We start from the raw sequence: 20,694 nt of genomic DNA, 5'->3' as shown, positions 1-20,694 counted from the left end.
GACTTAGCCACAATCCGCCGGTGCTCTCGGAACTACGTCAGCCTATTCGTTGCGTTGATTGGTTGTATACCTACCCAATTGCTGCAGAGGGATTTGATAGACAACCTTTTAGCCCACCTCCCTCCCTGTCGAGCTTCCCTAGACCCTTGTGCCGTCAGGAACATGGGTATAGCATGGCTAGGCTACAACGGAAGTGCACCAGACATGAAGAAGAAAAGAAGAAGAAGAAGAAGAAGGAGAAGAAGAAGAAGAAAAAGAAGGTGCGCAATTTTTTTCAGTGTGAAAAGAATCTGTATATGGTTCGTTCATTCGTTTTTCCATTTCAAAATAAAATCTAAAAAACCAATACACCACGTTTTTTTGTTTTTCAGTTTTAAAACCTAAATGTAGAAATGTATTATTTTACTAATAAAGAACCACAGTGTTGGATTTTTGCTCTTGCTTTTTAACCCGAAATACAAAATACGGCTGTTGTTTTAATTTGCTGCAACACCGGAAGTTGCTGAGGAAAAACTTTTTAGAGCTGGTCTGGCTTGTGAACACATCTAGAATGGCTGTACTGGACCGCTTTTCCAATTTCATTCTCTTTGAGAGTGACAAAACCCACGCAGAAATCATGGAGCTCCACATTGCTTTATATTATATTATATTATATTATATTATATTATATTATATTATATTATATTATATTAAAGAGTGCATAATGAGAGTCAGGAGGTTCTGCATGGAGAACAATTTAAGAACACGCAGTCGTGTCTAATGCTGATTTGGAGAGAGCTGTAATTTGTTCTGTTAACCAGATATGATATTTTCAGTGCCATACTTTATTAATTATAGAATGTTATGTTTCACTTTTGTGTGTTTTATAGACAGGTCCGACGTACGGACGAAAGTTTATGACGGGTTGTTATCTATTGGTGCCGGTGTTCCAGTTTAACTGGTGATAGTTTCCTATGGAGGTATTTCAGGTGCAAAATGTTTGAGCACCTGTAACATTGAATTTGTAGTTGTGTACATTGAATTTGTATGTGCATCAGCAAATCTGAATTCCCACACTCTATGAGTTGTGTACTTGTAAAATAATTTCTTGTATGTGTCGATTTTTTTTCTTCCCACAAATGCAACACAAAAATACACATTCACAAAATCGTAATTACAGGTGCACAAATCATATTCACAGGTGCACAAATCCTTTTCTACAAGTCACATATTTCAACACTGACATGCTCACATTTTGCACCTATTGTTGCAGCACACTAAGTGCAAAACATACTTGTGCACCTGTATTGTACGAAGTGAAACTGAAGTGAGAATTTGAATATGTGCAAATCTGAATGTGAACTTGTGCAATAAGTATGTGAAATAATTTACCATGAAAATAGCTGTGTCCTCTAACACACAAACACAAATTGCTACTTACAACCACTCGAATCCTCCCCACGAGTCACACATTCTCTGTTTTCTACAGGTGCAAATCAGAAATCGTACTTCCGGTCCTGCTGAGATATTTGGTGCAAAACTACAAAACGATCCGATCTGTGTATAAATTCTATGCTCTGAGATTGACAGACTTTTCGGCCAGTCAGGGAGACGCTTTGCCCGCCCAGCCAATCAGAGGTTTTTATTCTGTCCGAGGTCGCTTTACCGACTTCCGGGTGTGGAATTTCCGCTCGCGGAATCGGAGCGCAACCCCACCGCAGGTTGGCCCGCTGTTCGCCACAAAAAAAAGCCACATCTACTTGCCGACCCCTGGTGTAGGCTTTGATTTCAATATACTAAGAGGAATGGATAAGTTATTTGAGTCATTGGGAAATGCGCATTATCGAGAGTACAGCAGACCAGCCGTCCAAAACAAGAACTGCCTACACTCTCTCCATCGTGAAATTCCACACCCGGAAGTCGGTAAAGCGACCTCGGACAGAATAAAAACCTCTGATTGGCTGGGCCGGCAAAGCGTCTTTCCGACTGGCCGAAAAGTCTGTCAATCTCAGAGCATAGAATTTATACACAGATCGGATCGTTTTGTAGTTTTGCACCAAATATCTCAGCGGACCGGAAGTACGATTTCTGATTTGCACCTGTAGATTTTTGATTTGCACCTGTAGAAAACAGAGAATGTGTGACTCGTGGGGAGGATTCGAGTGGTTGTAAGTAGCAATTTGTGTTTGTGTGTTAGAGGACACAGCTATTTTCATGGTAAATTATTTCACATACTTATTGCACAAGTTCACATTCAGATTTGCACATATTCAAATTCTCACTTCAGTTTCACTTTGTACAATACAGGTGCACAAATATGTTTTGCACTTAGTGTGCTGCAACAATAGGTGCAAAATGTGAGCGTGTCAGTGTTGAAATATGTGACTTGTAGAGAAGGATTTGTGCACCTGTAAATATGATTTGTACACCTGTAAATATGATTTGTGCACCTGTAAATGTGATTTGTGCACCTGTAATTACGATTTTGTGAATGTGTATTTTTGTGTTGTATTTGTGGGAAGAAAAAAAATCGACACATACAAGAAATTATTTTACAAGTACACAACTCATAGAGTGTGGGAATTCAGATTTGCTGATACACATACAAATTCAATGTACACAACTACAAATTCAATGTTACAGGTGCTCAAACATGTTGCACCTGAAATAACTCCATAGTTTCCATCTCCAGCAGATTTGACCAGACCTGTGAGTGTGAAATTAAGATACTAGATAAAGAAGAGCTCACCGAAAAACATCGGCATCACTGCTAAATAAAGTCTATATCCATGTAAATATCACCTACAGGCAGTAAAAGTAAATGTACTGGTGAACTTAAAAGACATGTATTTTTGTGAACGGTGAGAGGAAATGATGGAATCCAGAAATAAAATTAGAGACATTTCTTTTAACCGTCTATAGGTGATGTTTACATAGATATAGACTTCATTAAGTAATGACGTCGACGGTTATCGGGGAAGTTTTCTTTGTATACTGTCTTTATTTGACACACAACCAGGTCTGGTCGGGACAAACCTGCAACGAAACATCTGGAGACGGAAACTATCACCACTTAACCTGATCGTCAGTTAAACTGGAACAGCGGTCGGAATCGCCAGAGTTCTTTACATTTAAATACTTAAAAATACTTGCTTGGACCGTGAAAGCAATTTTGTTCACACTGTGATCACGAGTTCTCAGAGTGATGCGTCTATTTGCTCTAAAAAAGACAAACGTCTTGTTTTCACAGTACGTGGTGCGGAGTTTGAGACAGAGAAGTGAAGTCAAGTCACCACGAGTTCTCACTTTGACTTCCGGTTCTGCCAGCAGCTTCCAAATGGGAAAAGGCTTTTTATGTTTGTTTAAACCTTAAAATTTGTAAAAACGCAGCATTTTTTCTTTCTCTATTTTTTGTTTTTCGAATTCCATTTTTAAACAAAAAAACAAAAAAAAACAAACCGATTATTTGTTTTTTCTCATTTTATTTTGAAACGGAAAAACGAATGAACGAACCATACACGGATTGAAAAGGTACGTTTTCCTTGATGTTTTACTTGGCTAACTTGGCTGGCATTTTTACAATGTTATCGAAGAGCAGCATAATTATCATCATCATCACGTGCTTCTTCTTCTTCTTCGTGTCTGGTGCACTTCCGTTGTGGATTGAATTTGCAGCGTTTATTTCTTGCGGTTGTTCTGGGGTTTTATGTGTGTTTTTATATATTTGCAGCATTTTTCGTTTGCACTTGTTTTGTGATTTTGCAAGTCTGCTTCTGCGTCGTTTCTGTGATTGCAGCATGTTTCTCTTGCAGCATATTTTTCTTGCATGTGTTTGATGTGTTTGTGAGTTTTTGGTTTTGGATCATTCCTGTGTTTGCAGCGCTTTTGCCGTTTGCAGCGCGTTTGCACCTTTCGGCCACCATAGACATCAACTGTGCTTCAACAGGTTTCAGAATAACCATCACAAACAGAGAGACAACCAACACTTCCATTGAGCTGACCTGGACAACAACCAGTGACAACTGCCAAGACGACCTTCCTAGACTTCAGAACCTTTCACTGTCTTATGACTGCAGCTGTGAGACGAGTGAAAGTAAAAGTAAGTAAAATAGTGTGGAGTCACTGTATTTTTTAGGATTTAAAAAAAAAATGAAATGTGTTTAAATCTTCAGTGAGTCTCTTGCATTCATATGTTTCTTTGTTCCAACGGTTCAGAACATTAAAGTAAATGTAAATGATGTTGTGTCATGTTGTGGTATACATTGTTCTTAAAATACTCACATACAGTAATATACAGAACAAGCATTGAAATGTCACAGTTTGATGACAGTTTTCTACAGAAGACAGAAACACTGACCTGTTCACAGTTAAAAATGTTACTGTGCAGAAGATGAACTGATCTGAAACAGTTTTCTGCAGAAAGAGTGATAAAAGCAGTTTCTCAGTCTGCTGCTCATAGAGTAAACAGTGAATACTGAGGTTTTAGCTCACAGGACCACAATCAGAGCTGGAGATTCTTAATGTGTAACCTGACAAACAGACCAGAGTGTTTGTGGATATTTCTACAACTTTAACATGAGATTCAGATTAAGATTCTGTTACAGTTTCAGGAAATTTGATTCCACGTCCTGATAGAGGAAAATGTAACTTTACTGGACTCTTACCGTACACTGAACACACCTGTGACATAGTTCCCACCTACAAAAAGGACAACAAAGATGAACAACGGCTAAGAGTTCCCCTGGAAAACTGATGTTGGAAGTAAGTGACCAAGAAAATATCAGATCACAGTCCTCAAAACACAGAAAACAAAATGTCTAGTATTCATTCATCACAATTAAACTCTGTTTTGCTGCATTTCTGTTGTTTACCATCTTGTTAAGATCAATTTGTTGATGAAAAAATTATATCTTTTTAAAACACCTGGAACCTTTCAATGTAGAAACAGTGCAAATATTTTAGGAGAAAACTGAAATCATGTGATTCACAGAAATACAACTCCATTCTGTCTGGAACAGAAACTATGTTGAATTAACTCAGTAATTTGCTTTAATTAATGAACTAATAACTATCTAAGGTAATTATTTAAAATATAATTCTAAATGCAAGATATTTCTATTCACTGTTATAGAAAGTTGATGAAGGTAAATCCTGACACTCAGAGAGCACAGCAGGCCCTGAACCTAACACCAATAGTGACAAAACATTATAATCAACATTTAAAATATTCTCTAATCATTAGTAAACAGATCAGTGTTCAACACGTACCAGAATCATATATTTTCTCATTGAAGTTCTTACTCTCAGTGATTTTCTCTGTGATCTGTGACGTGTAGAAATTTACCAGCTTCATTCAGTTCAGTTCAAATGTGTCTGCATGTCATTTTTCATCTCACAATTATTTATTGATAGTTTTTAATTTTATTGAAAAATATTTAAATCAAGTCCAAACTACAAAGCAGTACCAGGAGAACAAAACCACAATTTAAAAGCCTCATAATTCATCATTCAAAGAAACATAAGATTTAAAAAAATATTTATACAAACAATAAATAAATAAATAAATAAAATAATATTTTTTGCAACAAATATACCAACGAACAAATGCACCAATAATGATAAAGTACAGATACCACAACATCTCTTTAGCTGTAAGCGTTGTATCTAAAGTAAAATATTTCCTCTTTTTTCAATCTCTTGCAGCACCAGAAGATATTGAACATCTGGCATTGATTTATCTCGAGGATACTGTGTATAAAGTCAGCTGTGACTATCGTGGTCGTTCGTTTGGACCAAAGACGATATACAGAGCACGTCTTTATGATTACAGAACAAGTCTTTATGATGAGAAACGTGAGAGCAACAAGTGTGACTTTGAATTCAGAGATCTGAGCTATGATACGGGATACACAGTGGAGGTATGTATAATCCTGTTTTGTAATTCTTCAGAATATTCCTATTTTACTGCTCATTTATTGCTGAATGCTGCAATTCTTAATGATGTTCTGTCTTTACAGGTGACTGTTTTCAATGGAGTGCTGGAGAGCAGACCCGAGACAAGCTCCATTTACACCGGGTGTATGTGATGTTTTCATTGAAATCACAAAACATAATTTTCCTGTGATGTTTAACTCAGTTTCTCCTAATTGTATCTTGAATGTAACCATTTTGATATTCTTCTGTTGTAATCCTCATTTACAGACAACTACAAAGCTGCCATTATTAATTTTCTGTGCCTCCCCATTGCCAACATATTGGTTGTGGTGTTTATGGTGATCTATGAGAACTACATGAAGAAGCGCAGAGAGTCCAGAAGGTAAAGACCACGTATCAAACCTCCTGAATAAGTCTGACTGTCACTGATTTGTTTCAGTTTACATACAAAGCCACATTTTCATTTACCCTATTATTTTCTCCACAGTGGTGTGAATGACGACATGATGCTTGAATCAACAGCAAGTGAGTAAAATATTAACATCATTATTTGAACACTGTATTGACCTGATATGTTATTCTCCAAAAACTGTGGAACATTATAATAATTTGTAGCTGTAAATGTGTAAAAGAGCTGAGGCAAGGGAAGTTTTAGAAGCATACTGAGGCGTGATGTTGTGCTGCAGTTGTACTTTGTGTCATGTTTCCTCTTTGTTGTCATAGTCTACATGAATACACGACCTCCTGGACGGCGTCATAAAGCAGCTCGCTGATGAAGGAAGGCCTGATGGAGCTTCACATCAAATCACCATTTACTCTCTATAAGTTTTCAAGTTATTCAGCTTGCGGAAGATCTTTGATCACATTTTAGAGGCTATTTTTAAATTTGTATTGTTATTAGCCAAGAGCTCCAATATTTTACTCTATTGAAATATTGTTTAACAAAGTAAATTCTGTGGTATCTTCATCCATTTGTTGCATTTTGGAATTTAAATGATTTTGATGCTTTGGTGTGCATATTTTACCATGTTAGAAAGTGCCACTTTTCTTGCTGATGTTTTGAACCAAGTCTGGTTAAATAAATAAAATCAACTTAATCACAATGATGCACAGACGTGTTGCTGATTATTAGACAAACCTCCAGAAGTCAACAGTGTAGCTTTGCTGAAAATCTGTGGAATAGAATAGCTACAGCAATGAATTGTTCAATGGTGGATTCAGAAAGCTTCATTAACATGTAAAGTTGAGAAACATGTGACAGTATCAAGTACAGTGTGAGACACAGTGACTGCATTCAAATGCTTTTCTTTCACTGGTAAAGATGCAGCATCACAAACTAGACCAAGGAAGAAAAACACTGCCAGGTTTAGAAAACAGATATCTTAACAGCCTGGATACACATTTGTACATAAACACAAAACAAGCACAGAAAATGGATCCAAATATACCTGTGTATACATATGGACAGACTGACTAATAGAAATATGAGCAGAAAGACGTGTGGTTTCCTGTTTGAAGCAGCAGAGATGAGGCTTCCTCTACCAAAGTGAAGGTAGCAGTCCTCTTTCTAGGCCGAGTCAAAAAACCTGCTGCTCTTTTCTCAGATCATTGGTTTGGGCCAGTGGTGTAGTGGTTCCCTGGAGAAGTGGGTATACTCTTAATTTTCACCTTTTTTAAAATTAGTCCAGAAAAATGCCCAGTTTTAGAAACAGTGACATAGAAGACAACTCTATTCAATTTATTCAGTCATTTCTACTTGCCCACTATTATAAAATTATCATGACTTGATTAGGAGCAGTTTGTAGTTATTACTGGTCACACAAGCAAACCGAATTAATGAAACATGTATTTATCATGAGGCAAACATGGTGTTTCAGTTTCTTTTGAACATTTATTTAAATAAAATACTTCAAATATGAAGTTGACAGTACATCCTTGTTTATATTTCATCATGAATAAAACCTCAATATTGTTTTAGGTCGAATCTTAAACTACCTGTCCCCATTCTTGTGTTTTTACTTACTTTAAAATCAACTACCAGCCTAGAGTTTTCCCACATTATCCCAATCTAGCTAGCTTCAGAGTTACGTTAGAATAACGTTAGCCTTTCAAAACGTTAGTCAGACTTGGCCCGACACTCAGTTTAACCCGTTGCGCTTCAGTTACGCTTCAGTGTTCCGCCCGCGGTACACTTTGAGATCTGCATAAGCAATTTGCTAAATGTCTGAAACTGCAAACGCGATTATACAAACACTATACGCCGATGGAAAGCTTAGATTCTCATGAATCCGCCGGTATAAACCACTTTCAGATGTGATTACCACAGCGGGTAATATAAACACATTTGTCCGACAAACAACGAATATCCATCCATCCGTTCTCTATACACGGCTTTAACGTACACAGCGCGACTCACATTTCCGGGTTCATTATTACACACAGATGAAAATATTCCACAAAAAACGGCCATAATCCAACCTTGGACATCCAGACGGCACAAGCCAGTAAACTATTTTGTCCAAACATGTCTTGAAGACGGTATGGGAGACGCCAGCGTGTCGTCATTTGCTCTGGTCACGTGGTACAAGACTGCTACTGGTTGGCAAGAACCGGCAGTAACATAACGACTTGCTACGAGAACGGTATCGGGTTTGAAAGAAATACGTAAAGTTATCGCTTTTCATGAATGAAATTGCACATGTATTTACCACAATGGTAATAGCATGTGTAGTTGTTGGTTGTACGAAGCGTTTTGAGAGGGATCAAGCTTTAAATTTCACCGAATCCCGATTTCAGGAGAGACAAGACGGCGGTGGCTTCAGCCATCAACAGGAAAAGTGTACTCCAGTAAGCAGCCAGAGATCGTGTTTGTGGCTCCCACTTTTCTTCAGGTAAACTATTCAACAGTTTAGCATGTTTAGTATGTCCAACTTTGAGCTTATTTACCAAAAGATATTGATTTAGTGTCGCATCCTTCGCGTGAAGCGATTCTACACTTTCGGTTGGGTTCAGTGTTGTCATGTGTTACCGATCGCTTTTTAGGCGATGAAAGTATACAAAGTCGAATGAAGCATATTCAATAACATCTCCTTAAGCAGCAGCCTCCTATTTGTAACCATATTTGTTTCTGTATGCGTCTAGCGATCGTTTTTTTAGGAATTTGTCCTATTTCGATCACCAGTGCTGTGGGTCTGTTACTGTTACATAGAAGCCATACTGCAGACAAAAAATACAGCAACTTCTTGACGTTTCTTTGACATCTTGTGAAGATTAACAGAAGATATATTATTTTTAATTCATAATTATATATTTTTGGGTGGGGTGAACTGCCCAGCGGTGGTCAATCAAGTAAAAATAAATGTCGGTGAAGGAAATGTCCGGCCAGAATGAAGGATCGTCAACCCACTCAGTCTTCAAATTGTAGGACTGGCAAGGTTTTACTGTTCCCTGATATCTCAGCTTACTCACGTATATTTGTCGGCCTCAGATGATAAGGATTGAGGCATAATCGGACAATTCACGGAGGATAGTTTGCCTCAGCCATTGTTCCTCTGGTGCCTTTTTGCCCAACCAGCGAGTAATCACGTGACCTTCGGTAGACGTCACTGTTTGTAAAACATTGGCCGTTCCCCATATGATCCACGAATAGTCCATTTTCGAGGAAATGCACCTCGCGATGCGCGTCCCAATATGTCCCTGTATTTCTCGTCATATTTTTTTATTTAACAAATAGAATATTAGCGATTTTTTTTTTTTGTAGCTGAAAATGACTGGAATGACTGCAAGCTTTAACCACTGGCGAACAAAATATTCTCTCCTTGAATGTGCAGTCATGGTTGCCAGTAGTTAAAACAATGATTCATTTTGGAAACCACCTTTAAAACTTACCTGAGAATTATATCGCTCCATGAAGGTAGGTTCGCCTCGATACGTGCCACTCACTTGAAAGGTGTTTATTCTGACTTTCTCGCATTCCGCGCATTCTTTCAAGCAGACCTGTCAATCAACTGGAGTGCCACAGAGGTGTTAGCAAAATTTTCCTCTGTATGACCCGCCCTACTCTGCCTCTGATTGGCTCATTCCCTAAAGTTAACCAATCGAATCAGTGAAGGTAGCATGTACCAAGCCAATTACAGGCAGAGGAGGGTTGTTCATGGCTTCATCATCGTGAAGGAAAAGAGGGCTACCTGGCACAACAGATAATTTACTGAATGATGCGCACCAGGAGCATTAGAAGTGGGTATACGCAATGCTAACTGAAAAATAAGTGGGTATACGCCGTATACCGCCGTATACCGTGGACTACACCACTGGTTTGGGCAAATATCAGCAACAATCTTCACTGTTGACTTAAAGAGCCCACATGGTGCTTTTTAGATTGTCCCCTTTCCTTAGTGTGTTACAGCTTTGTGTGCATGTAAAAGGTCTACAAACGTTGTTCTGCTACTTGTCCACATCACCACATGTAATATATTTGCATAGCATTTGCCAAGTGGATAGTTTGGCATGCCCGAAAACAAAGAATAATCGCAGGAGGTCCAATTGCAGACCCATGATCTGAGGCCTATGTAGGCCATGTAAACTCTCACTTATTTTATCTTAGCAAGGCATCAAAATGGTCCAGTTGCTGAAACGTCACTCATTATGGATTTAAAAGGCCTACTTTAAAAGAGGAGCCTGTAGTAACTCTGGGGCTGAGAAACGAGACCAATGAGAAACTGCAGTTCCTCAAACAGCCACTGGAGACGGACTTCAAAAGTAAGTCAGTCATAAAACTGAACCACTCACTCACTCACGCCCTCAACAGGGTGGAAAAAAGGGTCACTTCCTTGGACTCCTTTCCTCCTTTTCTGCCTCAATTGCTTACCATATGGAAATTAATGGAAAATGGTCTATTGTCTCAAAGTGAACTTTGTTGCGAATTAAATAATAATACAGTAAATATTACAGGACAAGTACTTAATCTTTACTCTAAAAAATGAATTTTCACTTTAATTGTAGACATTTTTAACCTGAACCATTGGCTTCATTTTGACCTCTTTGGCTGTTAGGTTTGGTTTAGCAGGTCTTTGGATGACCCTCACGACACTCGCGGCCATTTGGCATCACACAGTCGACCTTTTGTAAAAAAAAACAAAACAAAGAAAATCCTTGACAGTACCTTCAGATTCGACGGACAGACGGGCTCAGTGGCCAAAACCAGCTTCACCATTAAAGACTTCTAGCCAGTAGGCAGCATGATGCAACGGTGTTACATAGTGATGTAAACAAGCTATGGAAGAAACACCTTGACTTCGTTTCAGGCAGGTCAGAAGCAGTGTTTCCTGTGAGAGAAATAAACTCCCTTGCCGTGGACTTTGGACTTTTTAGGTTTGTATATCTTTTACATGAACAGAATAACAGCTTTATAGCACATGGAAGGTGAGGACAAAAAACCTGAAAGGCATCATATGGACTCTTAAATCTTTCTTTTCAAATCAGTCATTTTCCAAAATATTATTCACTGTCCAAGTGTTAAGTATGGAACTCATACACAACTGATTTTTCGTCAGTAATATTTACTGAAAGCGTTCCTTGGCAGACTTATGTGACGACAACAGATATGTAAACAATTGTATATTATTGTACATCAGCCAGAATTCCTTCTTCTATCGTTTACTTTTCTAAGCCCCCATGTATTATGCCTCATTTCTTATCTTTTAACTGTAATGTAAACAGGAGGACTGTGCCGCCGTATTTTATTATTTCATTTTATTATTTTTAGACAAAAAAAATCATCAGGGTCGAAGTCAGTACAGACAAGGTCTTGTGCCTCATCTTCATCCGAACACTCATGTGGCTCCTCCACTAGTGCAGCTGCAGTCTGAGCTTGTGCTAAAGCCCAAGCTGCTAAAGCAGAGGCAGCATTTGCTGAAAGGGAAAAGGAAGTCAAAATGGAGCAAACGCTTAGAAGTATCTTTAAAGGTCGAGAAGACACATCGAGAAATATCTCTGGATACTCTTCAGCTAGAGAAAAAGCTGCAGCTGCGCTAGCTAAGGCTGAAGCTTCAGAGGCAGCCATGGAAGAGGAAAATGAAGACCTCAACTTCAAAATTAATCTCCAGATTCAAGATCCAACAGAGCGCACAAAAGAATATGTGGAAGACCAGGCAAGGCATACTATCAGTCAGTCAACACCTGCATTACAGGGAACCACTACTGATACTGTTAGTCAACCTACCACTGCTGTGCAACGTGCACCAAAAGCTGCTGTTCAGTATCACATTCACACATGTCATGGGTTGGAAGTCAGGGAGCGCATGCTGATGCTCACATTACACTTTACAGGTAGAGCGCCCCAGAAAATGTGGCATTAAAAAGGAGAAATGCATCACGAGTCACACCGAGGTATTTAATCCTCCTCAAGCTCACCAGTGCACAGATGGTCAACAGGCTAATCAGATCTTGTCAGACTTCATCAGGTTTTTCGCAAGACGTGAACTTGCGTCCTCGGGGCTTCTCCAGTCTAGTGATCATTCAGAAAGCTACAGGGCTTGGAAAGTGTCATTATTGAATGCCATAAGAGGTTTAAATCTTACAGACACTGATACGATGGGCCTCTTGGTGAAGTGGCTCGGCACCAAATCAGCTGCACAGGTGAGAAGGGTAAGAGCTGTGTAAATCCACCCTCCAGAAAGAGGGCTCAAAATGACTCGGAACAGATTTGACCAATGGCAATGACGATAATGATGGCTGGGTTTGCTTGAGAGATGAGGAAGAGTATCACAAGTGGATCGGACATTTTAATGAGCCTGTTGGTATCATGGAGACAGGGATCTGACAAATTCTGAGCCAAGCAATGCCATCTTGATCGATAAACATCTGTAAAAGTTATATAATCCATATGCCCGCTGCCTGGTGACATCATAATATGCAAATTAGATGAGAAATTTACTCCCATCACAAACTTTGGGTCATACTGATGTTTTTTCTCATTTACAGTATATCTTTATCTCTAATCATTTTCAAGTTACAACCTTTTGAAAAAGTGATATCAAAACTGAGTATTTTATTGAAAAACTGTGGCGCCTCAACGTTTAAATTATCATTGTTATTGGATGTGTATATATACATGATCCGGCCTGCTGAAACGATATTTATACATTGTAGCAATAATAATAATGCTTATCTGCTTTTGTGTTTCAGTTTTACTGCTAGTAGCTACATTAAACAAATCCAACTTGGAGCCTTTCCCCAAGTCTAGTGATTGGAGATGAAGTTTATCTGCCTGTCAGTTCATGCAAGGCATGTGAGGATGACAGGACAAGGACAGTAAATGCAAAGCTGACTGTGTGTCAAACCACACTTTTGTTCATGTACACAAACAAAGTTCTGAAATCTGGATCCAAAACCATTGCGTGTTCATACATATTAACAGACTGACTAAAGAAATATTAAAAGAAAGATGTGTGGTTTCCTGTTAGCAGCAGCAAAACAGAAATGAAGCTTCCTCCTCCAACTAGAAGATAGCGGTCCTCCTTCTCAGAGCAGTGAAGAAAGAACTTTTAAAACAGCTTCTTGTGTCAGTATTTTCCAGTTGGACTGTATTTACTGTATGTATGTGATTGGACACAAACTGACTCCTGGATATGGCAGCTCTCTGGGGTCTCACCGTCCTGCTGCTCTTTGCTCCGTTCATCGGTTTGGCTGAATTTTGTTGTAAGTAACCAAAGTGTTTTTTTGAAGTTGGGTCGCTGTTTTTCTCATCCTTAACCCTCATCAGTGCACCTGGAATATAACAAGTTATATACTACATATTGGTATATAACTTGCCAGAATTTTTTATTTGGAAGTTGGATTTTTTTTTTTTTAGGTAATTGTTATCTACATAGTTGTCATCACGTACACCAAAGCTTGTTTGATTGAAAAATCATTTGGGTTCCATGTGGACCCCAGTCAGACTGTGCATCTTTTATTTATCTATGTTTGTGTTTTGTTGCTCTTGTGATGACTGCTTCAGTTGCATTGTGTTTCATTTCAATTCAGGAGTTCTTACACTAATATTGTAAGCAATACACTTCAGTAATCATCAATAATAATTTCATTGTTTCTTTCATATTTGTTTCTATAGACGACACACGTTTTAGGAAAATATACATTGAGAGGATATGGACAGGTACAGAAATATGAAACAAATGAAATACTACTGGGTCCAGCTGCACCCCAAGTGTACGGATTAATAGGGTTTGCCACGTGTACTGATGAGGGTCAAGAGTAAAATATTATTTATGTTTTACATATGAAGAAAAAACTGAAACAATAAAATAATAGCCAGCTTAAGGCTTCAACGTCTGATTTTTATAATCCATTTAAATCACTGTCTTTGAAAGAAGCACTTTACCACGCACTTAATAATGTGTGAAAACTTTAAAATTAATGTCACTGTTATATTTTATTATCATGAAATTCAGTTTGTTTTTCAGGTGGATATTGTTTGTTTACTGCTGGTTAAAATTGCTTTTCCGAAACCACCACGCCTTGACGATGAAACCTGTGAAATGAGTGAGATTATATCTGAAAAATAAAAACACAAAAAAAAAACACCTTTCCTGAAACTTTATGTTACAACTTTGAAGTTGCTCATTTGAAAAAAAATAAATTTTCATTCATTACAAAGAATAACACATCGATGTGGATTTTGATTAAGACTTTGATAATTCAGGATTTTCATGTCAGCACAAGATTACTGATAGAACACCTCAGTCTGTATGAAAAGTTACTTTATCCATTCTTACAGGAACATCTGTACTGAGGTCTACTCTCAGTCATTTGAAAAAGGAGAATTTTTGAAAACCTAAATATAGAGCCAACAATTAATTTAACACAGAACTAAAACTGAGCCTCTGCCAGGACCAAGTTGTGCGCTGAGAGGACAAATTCAAAACTCCACACTTGTGTTAATAAGCATCACATTACAAAAAAAAAAAGCATATATATACAGGGTGTCCCAAAAAATAAATCCACCTTTTAGCAGCTGATAACTAACTTCACACCACCAGACTTCTTTTTACGGGGATACCTAAAAGACAAAGTCTACACAATGAGACCTGCAACAGTCACTGAATTGAGAGCAACCATTGAACGTGAATGTACGCAAATACCAAGGGAACTGTTTCATGATGTGTGCTATTCCATCGCTTTGTGTTGTCGGCAGTGTCTGGACCAGAACGGACATCAGTTTGAGAACAGGCGGTGACAAAACAATAGAATGATGTTTGTAAATTCTTTTACACGTTGAAAATTAAACAAATCATAATAAACACCTAGTTTACAATTATTTAAAGTGTGTATACATTTTTGTGGGACACCCTGTATGTATATAGTGCAATTTTAACATTTTAAAACCTTAACATTCAAACAAATAAAATGAAAAATACTGTATGACTACTTGTGAGGAACTGTATTTTACTTTAAAATGTAACTACTACTTTAACTTTAATTCATATAAGTCAATTATATAACGTGTTTTGGGGAAAAAATGTCCTTGTGCAAGTAAAGTGTGTTTAACAATAAGATAAAATAAAGAATTTTTTTTTACTGCAATTAATGGAATAAGGCAATGCACATTAAACAACTAAAAAGTCGAACAGTAAAGTTGATTTCTTGCCGTGTCTCACCTCCTCTAGATGTACATTTTATGCTCTTCAAAGCAACACTTTTATTTTGACCTGAGATAGAAAAAGATAAACTCACAATACCTTCTCTGTAACTAAAACCTCAGAAAACATCAAATGCTACCATATAAGTGTGTGAAGCTATTTGTGTTTCAGAAAGTGGTTTTTCATTAATGCATCGCTTTGTGCAGTAAACAGACACACTTGTCTGGATACAGAAAATATTTTGTTCAACAGTTAGTGGCTGAAGAAAAAGAAGAACTGAAACTACCGTAATATGGGAAATATGTGCCGTATTTGTCAGTGGTTTTACAAATTCTGAGGTTTATTTTTAAATCTCTAAAAAATGTAAGTACATTTTCTAGTTCCTTCACTTACAGTGTAACATTTACTTTTTAAAACACACTTTTTGGGGTTTTAGAACCTAAAATAATAATGAAGAAGATGATTTTAAATTAGTTTTTTTAAATTACGCATAAGTAGCTCCCAAAAGAACAGGGTACATTTGTCCTCACAACTATGCATCTTTTCATCTGTCCATGGTTGGTATCTGATTATCCAGAGCAAGTTTTGCAAGACAGCAAATTCAAAAACAAATTCTAGCTTTTTTTTTTATCAGATCAACATTCATGAGGGCGGGTTTAGAAACATAGAAACATCCTGTTTATCTCAAAACTACCATGAATTGATTTTATCATGCAGAATAAAAGCTCGATGGAGCGTCTGTAAAGATGTAGGTAGCATGAAATGTGAGTCTAGCATCATATCAGATGAAAATGTGGGCAGCACACTTTCCAGACTGCAGCTACTTTTCCTCCTCAAATGAACCACAACCACTTTACCCAGCATGCAATCTGACTCTCAGACAAACTGAACTGAAAACCCGACAACATCTCTTCACCACAGCGACAACTAAAATGAGATCTTAGGAAAACATTTCAGTGTTGAAGTTTTGATGCATATTTAAATGATCTTTTTAAATCCTCAGATGACTTAAATCCAAGTGAAATAAAACAGACTGTTTCGACTGGACTTCCTGCAACGATCGAACCAACGTTCCCTTCAGAATGCAGAAGTCTCTCTGTTGATTACACCTGTTCAGGTAAGTGGAAAGACCAGAAGTGGAGACTTTCAGCAACATTATCAGAACATTTACATGGAAGATGTGCAGTTCAAACACTAACAGAGCATCTTTGTCAATCTGTTCTGAATACTGTTTCCCTGAAAGTGTCCAAAGATGAATCTGAACCGAGAAGATAACTGCTCATCCACACTGAGATACAAACACCAGTTATTGTAGAAATCCTGTCATACTTGTGTCTCCTCAGAAAATGGAAAAGTCAGTGACTCCAAGAAACTGTCTGAGCTGGAGCCTTTCACAGACTACACCTGTACTGGTCTGATTAAAGACAACAACGTCCCCTTAGATAAGAGAACTACACCGATCCCCGTCAGGATCGACTGCAGTAAGTTTGATATTTACTTTAACTCAGTGGAGTGAAAGTTTGTATCCTCAGAGGAGTAAATCACAGTAACAGGTAGAAGATTTATTATTGCTGACATCAACTGTGTTCCATCAGGTTTCACACCAAAGGAAATCACCTCAATGAGAAAAACAACCAACACTTCCATTGAGCTGACCTGGACAACAACCAGTGACAACTGCCAAGACGACCTTCCTAGACTTCAGAACCTTTCACTGTCTTATGACTGCAGCTGTGAGACGAGTGAAAGTAAAAGTAAGTAAAATAGTTTGGAGTCACTGTATTTTTTAGGGATTTTTAAAAATGAAATATGTTTAAATCCTCAGTGAGTCTCTTGCATTCAGATGTTTCTTTGTTCCAACGGTTCAGAACATTAAAGTAAATGTAAATGATGTTGTGTCATGTTGTGGTTTTCATTGTTATTAAAATACTCACATACAGTAATATACAGAACAAGCATTGAAATGTCACAGTTTGATGACAGTTTTCTACAGAAACATTGACGTGTTCACAGTTAAAAATGTTACTGTGCAGAAGATGAACTGATCTGAAACAGTTTTCTGCAGAAAGAGTGATAAAAGCAGTTTCTCAGTCTGCTGCTCATAGAGTAAACAGTGAATACTGAGGTTTTAGCTCACAGGACCACAATCAGAGCTGGAGATTCTTAATGTGTAACCTGACAAACAGACCAGAGTGTTTGTGGATATTTCTACAACTTTAACATGAGATTCAGTCATTTAAGTGTCTTTAGATTGACCTGCTGTTACTAAAACAGTTCAATAAGATTCTGTTACAGTTACAGGCAAATTGATTCGACGTCCTGATGGAGGAAAATGTGACTTTACTGGACTCTTACCGTACACTGAACACACCTGTGACATAGTTCCCACCTACAAAAAGGACAACAAAGATGACCAACGGCTAAGAGTTCCCCTGAAAACTGATGTTGGAAGTAAGTGAGCAAGAAAATATCAGATCACAGTCCTCAAAACACAGAACACAAAATGTCTAGTATTCATTCATCACAATTAAACTCTGTTTTGCTGCATTTCTGTTGTTTACCATCTCGTTAAGATCAATTTGTTGATGTAAAAATTATATCTTTTTAAAACACCTGGAACCTTTCAATGTAGAAACAGTGCAAATATTTTAGGAGAAAACTGAAATCATGTGATTCACAGAAATACAACTCCATTCTGTCTGGTACAGAAACTATGTTGAATTAACTCTGTACTTTGCTTTAATGAATGAACTAATAACTATCTAAGGTAGTTATTTAAAATATAATTATTCTTCTTCTTTTCCTTTCGGCTTTTCCCTTCAGGGGTCGCCACAGCGAATCAATTGCCTCCATCTCACCCTGTCTGCTGCATCTTCTTCTCTCACACCAACCACCTTCATGTCCTCTTTAACCACATCCATAAACCTCCTCTTTGGTCTTCCTCTCGGTTTCCTGCCTGGCAGTGGGAAACTCAGCATCCTTCTACCAATATATTCACTCTCTCTCCTCTGGACATGTCCGAATCATCTCAGTCTGGCCTCTCTGACTTTATCTCCAAAGCCTCTAACATGTGCTGTCCCTCTGATGTACTCATTCCTGATCCTATCCATCCTGGTCATTCCCAAAGAGAACCTCAGCATCTTCAGTTCTGCTACCTCCAGCTCTGCCTCCTGTCTTTTCCTCAGGGACACTGTCTCCAGACCAAACAACATGGCTGGTCTCACCACAGTTTTGTAAACCTTTCCTTTCATTTTAGCTGAAACTCTTCTATCACACATCACACCTGACACTTTTCTCCAGCTGTTCCAGCCTGCCTGTATACGCTTCTTTACCTCTTTTCCACACTCTCCATTGCTCTGGACTGTTGACCCTAAGTACTTAAAATCCTCCACCTTCTTGATCTCTTCTCCCTGTAACCTCACTCTTCCACTTGGGTCCCTCTCATTCACACACAGATACTCCGTCTTGCTGTGGCTAACCTTCATTCCTCTCCTTTCCAGGGCAAAACTCCACGCCTCTTGCTTCTCCTCCACCTGTTCCCTGCTCTCACTACAGATCACAATGTCATCTGCAAACATCATAGTCCATGGAGACTCCTGTCTAACCTCGCCTGTCATCCGGTCCATCACCATAGCAAACAAGAAGGGGCTCAGAGCTGATCCCTGATGTAGTCCCGCCTCCACCTTGAACTCCTCTGTTACTCCTACAGCACACCTCACCACTGTCTTACAGTCTTCATACATGTCCTGCACCACTCTAACATACTCCTCTGCCACTCCAGACTTCCTCATACAAAACCACAGTTCCTCTCTGGGCACCCTGTCATAAGCTTTCTCCAGATCTACAAAGACACAATGCAGCTCCTTCTGACCTTCTCTGTACTTCTTTATCAACATCCTCAAAGCAAATATTGCATCTGTTGTACTCTTTCTTGGCATGAAACTGTACTGCTGCTCACAGATGTTCACCTCTGCCCTTAGTCTAGCTTCAACTACTCTTTCCCATAGCTTCATCGTGTGGCTCATCAGCTTTATTCCTCTGTAGTTGCCACAACTCTGCACATTTCCCTTGTTCTTACTTGTTCACACTTCTCCTCCATTCCTCGGGCATCTTCTCACTATCTAAGATCCTGTTGAACAACCCAGTCAGAAACTCTACTGTTACCTCTCTGAGACACTTCCATACCTCCACAGGTATATCATCAGGACCAAGTGCCTTTCCACTCTTCATCCTCTTCAATGCCCTCCTCACTTCATCCTTACTAATCTTTGCTACTTCCTGGTCCACAGCAGTCACCTCTTCTACTCTTCATTCTCTCTCATTGTCCTTGTTCATCAAAATATAATTATATAATTATAAAATATAATTCTAAATGCAAGATATTTCTATTCACTGTTATAGAAAGTTGATGAAGGTAAATCCTGACACTCAGAGAGCACAGCAGCCCTGAACCTAACACCAATAGTGACAAAACATTATAATCAACATTTAAAATATTCTCTAATCATTAGTAAACAGATCAGTGTTCAACACTCACCAGAATCATATATTTTCTCATTGAAGTTCTTACTCTCAGTGTTTTTCTCTGTGATCTGTGAACGTGTAGAAATTTACCAGCTTCATTCAGTTCAGTTCAAATGTGTCTGCATGTCATTTTTCATCTCACAATTATTTATTGATAGTTTTTAATTTATTGAAATATATTTAAATCCAAGTCGAAACTACAAAGCAGTAAAAGGAAAACAAAAGCACAATTTAAAAGCCTCATAATTCATAATTCAAAGAAACATAAGATTAAAAAAAAACGGTTGATGCTACAGGTACGGACCCGTACCTGTAGCATCTGTACTAGAGGTACGGAGCCGTTAAGGTCACTGAAGAGCTGGCGCCGGTTAACTACTATTTGCTGCACATTACAGGCAGTTTATATGAATGACTTTGACGGCGAACATTGTATAATTTAACCAAAAATACTCTCACACTTTAGACATTGCAGTTTTTACGCTTTTAGACGCCGTGTATAAATTGTTTGAAGTCCAGTTCCTATTGATTAGTTTATCGCATTCAGTGGTGGAAGCGGCTGACGAACTCCATTGCAAATGTTCCCATTTAATTTCGGACGCTAATTTACAAGATAAAGTTA

The 20,694-nt window shown here is 38.2% G+C and overlaps 2 long non-coding RNA genes across 4 annotated transcripts in view; both read left to right on the top strand.

Moving 5' to 3' along the window:
• The window catches only part of LOC127533742 (uncharacterized), a 47,546-nt gene extending 29,550 nt beyond the window's left edge, over positions 1-17,996 (top strand). For 2 of the 3 annotated variants that reach the window (XR_007941486.1, XR_007941485.1), the window contains exons 4-5: positions 3,926-4,078; positions 17,847-17,996. This is a non-coding gene — a long non-coding RNA (uncharacterized LOC127533742). Of the gene's footprint in view, positions 1-3,925; positions 4,079-4,583; positions 4,722-17,846 lie in introns of those variants that run through there. The other variant, XR_007941487.1, reaches the window with a different exon arrangement.
• On the top strand, positions 5,691-6,976 carry LOC127533743 (uncharacterized). The gene is made up of 5 exons (XR_007941488.1): positions 5,691-5,897; positions 5,997-6,057; positions 6,181-6,295; positions 6,401-6,438; positions 6,637-6,976. It is a non-coding gene; the product is annotated as an uncharacterized LOC127533743 (long non-coding RNA).
• Positions 17,997-20,694: the final 2,698 nt, after the last annotated feature.

The sequence above is a fragment of the Acanthochromis polyacanthus genome, chromosome 4, assembly GCF_021347895.1.
Source record: "Acanthochromis polyacanthus isolate Apoly-LR-REF ecotype Palm Island chromosome 4, KAUST_Apoly_ChrSc, whole genome shotgun sequence".
NCBI classification, from domain to species: Eukaryota; Metazoa; Chordata; class Actinopteri; family Pomacentridae; genus Acanthochromis; species Acanthochromis polyacanthus.
Note: the sequence above shows the minus strand (reverse complement) of the source record. Positions and strands in the feature narration are given on the sequence as shown.